Below are 10,627 nucleotides of genomic sequence, written 5' to 3'. Positions count from 1 at the left end.
CGACAGCTAAGAGAGAATTTACTGAAACCACCAAAAAACGTATCGAAGCACAAAAATTAGGAACCCGTTACTTCTGGAAAATCTACATCACTGTAGTAAATAATGGGCAATCAAAAATTCACCCACTATCCAACAATCATGAGGTTCTTTGCACAGTAACCTAGAAGGCTAACATGCTTGCCAGTCGGTTTTCCTTGACCTCCCCACTGGACTCTGCTAACCACCCCCTTCCTGGCTTTCCTTTGCGGACAGACGCTACACTAGACGATCTGAAAATCACCCCTTCTCAGGTGCATGCTATCATAAAAATCTTGACACTTCAAAAGCATGTGGACCTGATCTCATCCCAGCTGTGCTATTAAAAAAGTGTTCCACCGAAGTACGTCCAGTTCTATCCAAACTTTACAACAAATGCCTTAATGAATCTTGTTTTCTTGCCTGTTGGAAAACTGCTTCTGTGGTACCAGTTTTCAAGAATTCTGACGAAAGAACTGACCCAATAAATTACCGCCCCATTAGCCTCCTTCCACTTTTCGCCAAAATATTTGAGCCCATAATTAACCAAGCTCTAGTTCATCACCTTACAGACGCTAAAGTTCTGGCCGACCAACGATATGGATTTAGGCAAGCCCGTCCCACAGCAGACATCCTAACTGTAATATCTGAACGTATATACCATTCACTGGACAAAGCAGGGAGGGTAGAGCGGTAGTTCTAGATATATCTAAGACTTTTGACAGGGTATAGCATGAAGGTCTTCTCAGGAAAATCAGATCATACGGTATCACTGGTAGAATATTTAACATTATTAAATCCTTCTTAGATAAGAAAAAAATCCAGGTTGTCCTCGAGGGTCGTACATCTAAACAATATGATATAAATGCGGGAGTGCCTCAGGGGTCTATCCTTGGACCTCTATTATTTCTAATATTCATAAATGACCTCCCTGACAAAATTGCCTCTGAGATGGGTATATATGCTGATGATACCACGCTCTATAACAGACACGACAGGAAAACTAATAAACACATATCTACAGAAATGACAGAAACACTAGAGGATGACCTCCAATCTGTAGTGGAATGGGGACAAAAATGGATGGTCACCTTCAATGCCGCCAAGCCTAAACTAGTTTCCTTCAATAATTACAAAAAACCTTCTCTGCCATCAATAGCAATGGCCAAAGACTCTTTATCTGAGAGTACATCTTTCAAACTCCTTGGCCTAACGTTCACAAGAAACATGAGTTGAAAAATTACATTGAAAGCATTGCCAGGACCGCTGCGAAGAAGGTAGGCTCTCTCTACCGTGATAGAAAACTAATAACGCCCGAGTATCCTGTACCTCTATAAGGCCACCATTTACCCATGTATGGAGTATTGCTGTCATATTTGGGCTGGTGCATCTGCTACTAGTCTCTCGCTCCTAGACAAGGTTCAGAAGACAGTCGCCAATCTGATAGGTCCTGAACTGGCATCTAAGCTTCAGCCTCTGTCGCATCGACGAAATGTTGCGTCCCTCTGCCTGTTCTACAAGTATTTTAATGGAGAATGCTCTGACGAACTCCAAGCACTTGTGCCCCCACGATGTAAACACCCCCGACAAACTCGACAGGCAGCTAAATCCCACTCCCACACAGTAGAGATCCCTAGATGTAAAAGATCTTTCTACTCCAGTAGTTTCTTCGCCAGAACCGCTAGACTTTGGAATTCTATTCCAGGTCCCTGCTTCCCCAACTGTACTGACGTGCAGAAGTTCAAGTGTAACGTGAACCGACATCTTGCTGTCAAAATCCCTACATAGTACCCAAGTAGTTGTTGCCCCTGATAGTAGCCCCCTACACCAAAGTGGCAATGTGCCTTGTTTAGGGTGAAAATGTAATAAATATATATATATATATATATATATATATATATATATATATATATATTAAGAGGTATATTTGGTAAAAACACACAAGGAAAAGTGCTCAATACGTTAGTAAAGCTAAAAATGATTTTTATTATTATTTCAACCTCGGGTGTATTAACTTAATTCATTACAAGTTTCAATAGACCGGATAAAGATTACCTGTCTTCAGAAGATATATATATATATATATATATATATATATATATATATATATATATATTGTCCTTGAAAGCATATACATATATTATGCCCTTGAAAGCAAATATATATATATATATATATATATATATATATATATATATATATATAACCACTGGTGTCTGGGACCAAATGAAATGGGTTAATGTGGTATAGTATTATTCAGATCTGAAACAAGTTTCATAGTTAAAAAAATCGATACTAAAACGAAAGTTTTGTTTTAAATAATTACTTTTAGTTTATAAAATAATGTTTAGATTATATACATATATATGTGTGTGTGTGTGTGTGTGTGTGTGTGTGTGTGTGTGTGTGTGTGTGCACCCGGTATTACTCGGTATTAAATAAATACGTGTAAAACAATGGTGAAAGCTGATATGGCCCATGTCTATATAAAAGCTGTCTTATCTTAATTGGTTATGAGTTTCCGATTACTTTTTTACTTATGTTTGAAAGATAAAAATATATAGTCTAAAAGGAACAAAATGTATTTTACAAGTCATAAGGAAAAATGAAAACCCCAAAATTCAGCTAAATTTGAAATTTAAATAAAGTAATTATAAAATTTTCTTAGAAGAAAAATACAAGTTTTCTGGAACTAATTCAATTGTAATTAGTAAATTAAAGTCTTATGATACTAATAAAATTAAACTACTCACAAAAATTGCATAATCTATATATATAAAAGCGAAAATGTGTGTGTGTATGTATGTACGCTTTTCCTCGATGTCCACAAAAGGCTTCTTTCAGAGAAGCGCTTGCTCGGTTCACAACTTCTTAAAACTTTTTATATCATCTATAAATTGTAATATCTCAGAGTTACCCACGGAGCTCGCCTGTCTATTTAATTTTATTGACTTTCAAACCTGAATTATTCCACATTTCCCGCATCGGCACGCGTTACATTCTGTTTTCGGTATAAAAAAAAAAAAAAAAAAAAGCGAACCCAGAGCCAGTGAACGTCTGTCGACTTCGTCATATCAGACGGGGGAGCGGGTTTTTGAAAACAAACAAACCGATTTATTGACCTCATTAAAAACTGTCCCGCACAAAATGCTGACTGCTGAATACCTATCGCCGTCACGTCAATCAAAAACGCGCACCTGTTGTTTTTTTTTCACACTTTACTATTTTCCAACTGCGCGTCGTCAAGGCTTTGTTTTTTTTTTTTTTTCACACACACCTACAAACACCCGGGCAACGCCGGGTACCCCTCGCTAGTTATCCTAAAAAGCGAAAGTTTCGTAAAAGGAATTGGTCAATCAAAATAAATTACTAACGACACGCAGAATTTTTATGGAAGCCCAAAATATCAAAATGTCAATGTTATTTTTAATTTATAGAGAAATTAAAACATTATTATACCTTAATTTATATATTTTTGAAGGTTATATATAAATTTTATTGTAATAAAAAGGAATGGTTTTCAATGTATATTATTTAGATTTTTTATTTAAAACGATTTATATTTAATTGTTCATTAATTTCTTCTTGATTTAAAATATCTAAATTCAGTAATATTAAAAAAAATATTGATGACATCTATTTATCAATGTTTTTTCCTTAAAATTTTTTATAAAATGCCAATTTTATAAAGTGTCAATTTTATGTTTTACATGATGACTAGATATATTCTTAAACGTGTTGTAACGATAAATTATATGAATTCTTTTTAAATAAACGTAAAAGTTCAGCTTAACTGTGAAAATGTCAATTAAAGTAACTAATTACGCTAACAGTTTATTCCTTGAGAAAATAATAAGCTAAGACGATTATTTATTAATTAAATAGAATACGGCGGATGGGATGCAAATCCTATCTGTTTTGTTTTTTTTTTGTTTTTTGTTTTTTGTTTTTTTTACAATGCTGTCCATCCGTACTTCTTTTAACTAATCGTTGGTAGAAATTATCCCATTTTTTTAAATTATATTTTAGTGCCCCGAGCCTTTAAATGTTTCATTATTTTTATTTTCAATATTATAAAAAAAAATCATACGGTGATGTTTAGACGTTTATGCATATAAAGAAAATATTAAAATATCATATCTAAATTTTTCCCGGAAATTGTTATCATTAATATCACGTGAAATATTTTTTTTTTGCAATAATGTTATATTTTGGGAAAATATAGAATAAACGATGTTTAATTCAATGATAATATCGTCAGTTCGAGAAATTTTTTCTTTGAGTAATATTGATTTATTAATACGGACTTTAGGGACTTTTTTTTCAAAATGTACAAAAGAGTTTATTCAATAAAAATCTACGATACCTTATTTTCATTTAAAAAACAAAAATAAATTTGTTTTAGAACTCATAAGCATAACTTATGTTTTTTCTTTACAAAATATAATATTGTTTCAGTAAGATTTTTTTAAATATACGTTTCTTATATTCTGTGATCGTCTATGATATAAATCTGCTTAAATGTTTGTCTGCATGTGTTTATGTATGTATGTCTGGATAAAACTTTCGACAGAGGCGACGGATTTTCACGAGGTCGGTATCGTTTGTAAGCTCTACCCTTCAGACGATTAATATCGAAAACTTGGTTAAAAAAGTTAATTCCTTTATTCTCAACTGGACACTTTTTTACAGGGAGGGGTCGCTTTTTTCGCCGATATTTTTTAAATTCATCCCCTCTTTTCGATTGACTAGCCTTAATTTAAAACATCGTCACTTCCGGTTTAGCGATGGACGCAACGGCAAAGACATCACATTTTTTTTTCACGTTCTTTTCCTTCTTCGCGGTACGGGATCGAGCCTGCCTGCCTGCCTACTAGTACTTTTTTTGCTAAACACACACTTCCAAACACCCGGGCAACGCCGGGCACCCAGGCTAGCTAATTAATAAATACTGAAACTTTCAATAAATTTGTTGATTTCCTGAATTTTGATGAATTTTTAAGTGAAGGGACGGGATCAAAATATGTAAACATTTTTGGAATTGGATATTCGTTTTGCACGTACCTAGTATTAAATTATTTATTACATTTTTCGTGTTTATATTTTATATTTTCTAATATTCAGTTTTGGGAGTGGGACTGAATGATGTATTCAGCATTGATTAGGTGAGAGAAAATGTAAATAAAATAAAGTAATTGACCCCAAAGCACCCTTAGCGTTTCCCGAGATTTAAGGAGCATTTCTTTTCCGAGTCCTGAACGCTGTATTTCTTTATTTAATGGTAACATCTAATGCTACTAAGACTAAGCTTCTTTCCTTTAAAAATTACAAAGACACTTTCTCAATCATAGACTCCCATGACAAATATTTGAGAGTTCATCAAACTTCTCGATTTAACACGCAACATAAACTGGTCCAAATATTTTGAAGACATTGCCAAGGTTGGTGCAAAGACGAACTTTATTCCCGTTTAGGAAAGAACGTTATAGCTTTGCACACGTATACGCCACATATAAATTCAACATGGTCAGACTACTAGCTATTATCTGAGGTAGGTTTTCCACATATTACTCATCTCTCTCATTCGTTATCCGAAATTTTTATTTTTTTTTTCTATAAGAGTCACATTCCAAAACAAGTTATATTTAACGATGATAGCACAATTTTTACTCAGTTATTATTTTTTCTCTCCCTCTCCTTTACGTAATCGGTAAATTCTCTATATTTGGCACATTTTTGGAGAACTATTCCGTGTTTAGCTTCTTCCTATACATTTCACATTAAATCTTCCGTTTACATTCCTTTAAATAACGACCGCTCTGCAAAAAAGTCCCTGCAATTTCTGACACTTTCATTGGCTGTTTGGATATGTTCATCAGATTACGCGATTAGCGGAATAACGTAATTTTGAACGATTAATAACATTATTCATGACCTAATCAAAATGGCGTAATACAACAACAAAGACTCGGATACTTTGAACCTAACTATAGACTTTATTCACCATAAAGCTAAATACTGTAAAAAAAAAAAAAAAAAAAGGAACGTGTTGCATTCGAACATTTTAACCTAACAAACATTCTTATTCAAACTTTGCAGACTTTTACTTCGACTTTTTTTCACATTTCATTCCATAATTTAATAATACACAAATAAAAAAAAAACTATTCTATTTATATACTGCGCGATTTAACATTATTCTGTAATTTCTCCTAATATTTTAATAATTCAGTTTTTTTTTCATTTTGATCTATTATTTTACAAAATACTGATAAACAATGAGTCTCGAAAAATATTTTATTTATACACAGCGTGATTTTGTAAAAACATATACCAGAGCAATCTAGGATTGTATAGAAATTATAATAGAGGGCTCCCTGCTTCGCTCAGGTTTCAAACAAAGCACCTACTCGGGCCCGCCAATGGCCGCTAATACCCATTAGGGCTCGCCAGTGACCACTAATGCCCACTAGGGCCCGCCAGTGCATGTCAGGACCTGCATATGTCCGCCATTGCCTTTAATATGATCGCAAGCGCAAGTTAGTGTCCGCCAGAGCCCGCCAGTGCCTTGAAGTGATAGCAGCCAATTTAAAAGAGAAATGACCAATATGAATAATCGTGTTCGACACTCGATGACAATGCCCAACAATTGAAGATAGACAATTAGCCTGCCAGTTCCAGCCAGTGACCATGTTACATGAAAAGGGCTGTCCCCTTCCCATGTAAGTAAGAAGAATTCTAGACAAGTTAAAATGAGATTAGGATAAGCCTAGAATCGAACCCTGTAGGCAAGGTTAAGAAATGGAATGTTAAAAATTAAGTCTATTGTAAATTCTATGGAAATAGTTAAATATTGTTTATGCCAGTTAAAAGAATGGACAATGCAAATTAAAAATGTATTGTTTAAAAAAATAGGTTAGAATTATAATTGAGGATTCTTTTGTTTGCCAAAAGTGTGTTTGGACAAACATATTTAAAGCCACGTGAAAATTAGTCACGTTTGAAAACACACTTCTGACGTCATAAATAAAGGAGATGTCTCAATATAGATTCTGTGGGGAGTTGAGTTGTCAGTCAGTTGATCAGCTAAGAGTTGATGAGACATAGTCAGTTGGAGAGGAGAACCCCTTAAAAGTGAAGGGTAGAAGATTAGACCATGTAGATCCAAGCTGAATTCTTGACTTCATCGACCGGCCGATCAGATGAATAAAGAAGTCACCACCTATTTTTAACTGTGTTGTCTCGTGTCATCATTTATCGCAAACGAAAGGTAAATGTATTTATCGTCATCTTAATGAACTTTGTAAACCCTTTCCAAGATTCTGTCCTTCTCTCTTTCATCAACAATAATGTATCTCCCCTCCTCTGTGTTAAGAACTTGCATCATATATCTCTCAGTCTGTATGAATAATATGAAGTCCCCAAGAAGCATCCCAGTCTTTATAAATGTCTCCCTCGTCATCATCATCATCATCATCTGTTCTGAGTCCCCGTATCACATGAATCCGTTAATGTGCTCCCTGCTACACACCGCCCATCCCTGTCAAGAAGTAACAGTAACCACCTGAAAATAATTATAAATCACCGTCATAATCGCCAGTAACAAACAGTGCCCGATAATAGATGCCAGAACCTACGATGGATAACAGTTCATGAATATTGAAGACAGATCATTTCGTTTCAGAGCGGTCTAGTTGGTCGCGACACCGGTCATGATCGATACTGATCCACAATAAACAAACGCTAGTAACCGCCTAAAAACACCAATGACCTCTAGAGTTCGCCACTGAAGACAGACAATTTCATTTCGGAGCAGTCTAATGGAGGTTGATACTGGTCATGGTCGACAGCGACCGCCGGGAACCAATGAAAGACAGCTAGTGTCCACCAGACACGTCAGTAAATTCAAGTCTCAAAACATCACTGGCCGCCAGTGACCATCAGAGCCCGCCACAGTCATCCAGTGACAATCAGTAGCATAAGAGTTGAAGACAGACAGCGTAGTTTAATTGTAGCCGAGATTAATCATGACCGCCAGTAACTGCCAGTTGCAGAGGCAGCTAGTACCCACTAATACCCGCAAGTAATTGCCTCAAACAAACACTAGTCACCAGTAACCCACAATGCTAACAATGACAGTGAGTGGCTTCCGCTAGTTGCCACTGCCAGAAGATGCCTGACTTTGGAAGACAGATGATTTCATTTTTACCACAGTCAGAAGTGGCCGCTATTTTCTAGGGCTGATAAACGTAGTTAGACTTGTTTTCAGGCAGATGAGGGCTTTACCGAATAAGTTCTAGCTTTCTTTGTGTACGGCAGCGCCAATACACGGGTCCTGATTTATATATATATATATATATATATATATATATATATATATATATATATATATATATATATATATATATGCTCAAAAGCAGCATGCATACCGCAGATTTAACCGACATAAGTCCAGTTCAAACAGACTGAAGTATATAGAAGCCAGAAATAACATTAAGAAAGAAATAGCGACAGCTAACAGAGAATTTACGGAAACCAATAAAAAACGCATCGAAGCACAAAAACTAGGAACTCGAGACTTCTGGAAAATCTACAACTGTGTAGTAAATAATGGGCAATCAACAATTCCCCCACTGACTAACAATCACGAGGTTGTCTCCTCAGCAACCGAGAAGGCTAGCATGCTTGCCAGTCGGTTTGCCACAAACTCCACACTGGACCCTTCCAACCACCCCCTACATGAATATCCTATGCGGACAAACGCCTCGCTAGACGATCTGAAAATCACCCCTGCTCAGGTGCATGCTATCATAAAAAAACCTTGACACTTCAAAAGCATGTGGACCCGATCTCACCCCAGCTGTGCTATTAAAAAAATGCTCAGCCGAAGTAGCTCCAGTTCTCTCCAAATTCTACAACAAATGCCTTAACGAAGCTTGCTTTCCGGGCTGTTGGAAAACTGCTTGTGTTGTACCAGTATTCAAGAATTCTGGCGAAAGGACTGACCCATCAAATTATCGCCCCATTAGCCTCCTCATACTTTTGCCAAAATATTTGAGACCTTAATTAACCATGCTCTAGTCCATCACCTTACAGATGCTAAACTTTTGACTGACCAACAATATGGATTTAGACAAGACCGTTCCACAGCAGACATCCTAACTGTAATCTCTGAACGTATATACCATTCACTGGACAAAGAGGGGGAGGGCAGAGCGGTAGCTCTAGATATATCTAAGGCTTTTGACAGGGTATGGCATGAGGGTCTCCTCAGGAAAATTAGATCATACGGTATCACTGGTAGAATACTAAATATAATTTAATCCTTCTTAGATAAGAGAAAAATCCAGGTTGTCCTGGACGATCGTACATCTAACCAATATGCTATAAATGCGGGAGTGCCTCAGGGGTCTATCCTTGGACCTCTATTGTTCCTGATATTCATAAATGACCTCCCCGACAAAATTGCCTCTGAGATGGGTATATATGCTGATGACACTACACTCTATGGCAGGCACGACAGGAAGACGAATGAACACATTTCTAAAGAAATAGCAGAAACACTAGAGGAAGACCTCCAATCTGTAGTGGAATGGGGACAAAAATGGTTGGTCACGTTCAATGCCGCCAAGACTAAACTAGTTTCATTCAATAATTACAAGAAACCCTCTCTACCACCTATAGCAATGGCCAACGACTCTTTATCTGAGAGTACATCTTCCAAACTCCTTGGCCTAACGTTCACAGGAAACATGAGTTGGAACAATTACATTGAAGGCATTGCCAGGGCCGCTGCAAGAAAGGTAGGCTCTCTCTACCGTGCTAGACAACTACTAACACCCGAAAGTATCCTGTACCTCTATAAGGCCACCATTCGCCCATGTATAGAGTATTGCTGTCATATTTGGGCTGGTGCATCTGCTACTAGTCTCTCGCTCCTTGACAAGGTTCAAAAGAGAGTCGCAAATCTGATAGGCCCTGAACTGGCGTCTAAGCTTCAGCCTCTGTCCATCGACGAAATGTTGCGTCCCTCTGTCTGTTCTACAAGTATTTTAGTTGGGGAATGCTCTGACGAACTGCAATCACTTGTGCTCCCACGACGTGAGCACCCTCGACAAACCCAACAGGCTGCTAAATCCCACCCCACACTGTAGAGATCCCTAAATGTAAAAGATTTTTCTACTCCAATAGTTTCTTCGCCAGAACCGCTAGACTTTGGAATTCCATTCCAGGTCCCTGCTTCTCCAACAGTACTGACGTGCAGAAGTTCAAGTGTAACGTGAACCGACATCTTGCTGCCCAAATCCCTACATAGTACCCCAGTAGTTGTTGCCCCTGATAGTAGCCTACTACATCAAAGTCGCAATTTGCCTTATTTGGGGTGAAAATGTAATAAATATATATATATATATATATATATATATATATATATATATATATATATGTGTGTGTGTGTGTGTGTGTGTGTGTGTGTGTGTGTGTGTGTATCATGACTTTCTTGGGGGTACAAAACTTTATTAAGGCAATCATGAAGGGAAGACGTATTCCTTCGGAATTCATTTTATATTTAAAAATAAACAGGAGAAAAGGAAAATGGATAGCGACTAAAAAA

Source organism: Euprymna scolopes, chromosome 15 (assembly GCF_053919585.1).
Source record: "Euprymna scolopes isolate OS-2025 chromosome 15, ASM5391958v1, whole genome shotgun sequence".
Taxonomy (NCBI): Eukaryota; Metazoa; Mollusca; class Cephalopoda; order Sepiida; family Sepiolidae; genus Euprymna; species Euprymna scolopes.
The sequence above is the reverse complement of the archived record's forward strand: the minus strand, read 5'-3'. Positions refer to the sequence as shown.